Below are 2,544 nucleotides of genomic sequence, written 5' to 3' on the forward strand. Positions count from 1 at the left end.
TTTAGATGCCCTAAAATAAGTTAGATAGAAACTGAAGGGGTAGAAATAACTCATAAACTTTTTTTTTTTTTGCTAATATCCATTGTAAAACTAACTTCAATTGTGTCAGGTGGACTTGCCCCGTTCCTTAGCATAGACAAGGCTGCAAATGCCAACAACAATCCTCCATGTATCATATTCTCTCATTTTAAATCACGTAAAGGAACCCAGCTAATGTATGCAAGAAAACAATACACAACAATATCCTTTTTCATGCTATTTTCATGCTATTATCTTAGACAGCATAATGTCTCCAGTGCAACATTAACTGGGTGAGAAAACACCTGAAACAGGGAAAAAACAGCTGCAGTCAATCTCTCTGAATCCAATCATCAACTCAGAGTCACCTGTGTTCACACTTAAAGCCAGTAAGACTTACCACAGAATAGTCAAGGAATTTTTGAAAAAAATTTGGGAGTAACAGCAAAAGCATAGATGGTGACCTCTAAGGCCAGTTGCTTATTGAGGAAATTCTGTTTTTAAAACTGACTGATAATTTTAACTGCATCTTTAGCTGGTAATTGGAAGACTCCACCACCTGCTCTGATTAACAGTAGTGAAAATCCCAGCCTGTAAACATTTATATGTCTTTTCCAAGGGGTAATAGGTGTCATTGTTACAGAGTTACAGAGTAATTTAGGTTTGAAGGGAACTCTGGAGGTGGTCCACACCCCTGCTCAAAGCAGGGCCGAATCAGACCAGGTTGCTCAGGGCCCCATCCGCTCAAGCTCTGAGTATCTCCAAGGATGGAGATTCCACACCTCTCCATGTCCCTGTGCTAATATTTGACTACCCTCATTGTGAAACCTTTCCTCCTAGTATTTAATCAGAACTTCTCTTGTTGCCACTTGTTAAGCGCTCTTCTTAGTATTTGGAAAACTCAGCTGTTCATCCCTTCACGTTTCAGGTTAGGCTCCCCTAGTGAGCAAGATGGGTATAAACCACCCTTCTACTCACCTGTTACCATTTGGGACTTCCACGCAGGAGGTATGCAAATCACTCCAGGGGGAGAAATGATTCTTAGCAGCAAATGTACTACTACAAGGAAACCAGTCAAGTGAAAAGTTCAATATAATGGCTCAAGCAGATTATGAGACACTCCAGAAGAAATGCCATGCTTTATCTTTACCCCTCCTACAAGTATTTGGCTACGGGGAATGCATTCTAAATATGCTTTTTTTTTTTTTTCCAAGTTAAAACATAGGTATATAAAGACACTAAGTGAAGTGGACTTTGTAAGAAGTTATGAAAATGGCATAGCATATCACTATAATTTAGTGAGCACTTGCAACTATGCATACTCTCTATCTTAGGCTATAGTAGTACTACTACTTTATATTTTATGCTGCTTTTTGGTTCTCTGGATGTGCCTGATATAATAAGACCCAGATGCTGAGAACTATCGATTATTCTCAATTTCTACCAATTGTAATTAAGGGAGAGAGATTTGATGCTCATTAAACTGAACAGATTCTCATTAAGAACAGGAGAAAAGATCTCCCATGTCTTCAAGTCCCATCCCCCATATACCATGTGATAAACTGATAAGCCCAAGCGAATAAATTTCTGCTGAGATCTTCTGGATTTTCGTTTCATACATTTGAAGTATATCCACATTTATGTTATATGCAAACTCCAGATCACGTGGTTTCTCACTGATCTACCACTGCTTTTACATACAGGCACTTTCTGTGACATGTAAGACAGGTACCTGGTTTGAGGATGGGCTGGTAAGAGGAAAAAATCCAGGTTCCTGTGGTAAACTAACTCGGGAAAAGGTCTGACAAGTCCAGGCCAGTGGTTTCTGGGACTGTTGCTCTGCTATTGCGGGGTTTGACTTTGGCTCAGCCATTTCACTTCCATCTTTCTGCTTGCTTGGAGGTAACGCCGTCCTTACCTTTACTGCTAGGCTTCGTTATTTGATGTGTGCACCACGCTTGGCCTCTGATGAAAGAGGAAGCAAAAGTACGGTTGTCAGAATGAACAGCTTTTCTCGTATCTCCTATTTATCTTTACCTATTAATGTATTTAAATAAACGTGCCTACACGCACCCGGCACCCTGCGGCCTGGTCCCCCCCGGAGGCCCTGGTCTCCATCTCGCCCACGGCCTCCCTGCGTCGCTGCCTCCGCTCCCTCACGGCCCAGCCGGACYGAAGCGGGGAAGGAGCGCGGCCCCGGAGCGGAGCGGGGCAGGAACAGGGCTGAGCTGCCGCCGCCCCGGGAGGAAGGGACGCCCCCTCTCCTCGCCTCCCCCCCATTTTGGGTGGCCCTGTGGAGAACCGCGTCTCCTAGATCCGCACTGGGGGCAGGGGGGGCCCTGAGGGGGGGTCTCTCCTCCCCCCCCCCCCATGCCGGTAGCTCTGGCGAGCCGGCCCAGGCGGGGCCCGCCCGAGTGGCGGTGGCGGCGGCGGGGGAGGCCCCTCGCGGCCCGCGGCTCGCCGCTCCCGGGCACCTTCCCGCGAAGGGGCAGCGGTGGGGGGAGGCGGAGGCGAGGCGCGGGCCCA

The sequence above is a fragment of the Apteryx rowi genome, unplaced genomic scaffold (assembly GCF_003343035.1).
Source record: "Apteryx rowi isolate R43461 unplaced genomic scaffold, aptRow1 scaffold_168, whole genome shotgun sequence".
Taxonomy (NCBI): domain Eukaryota; kingdom Metazoa; phylum Chordata; class Aves; order Apterygiformes; family Apterygidae; genus Apteryx; species Apteryx rowi.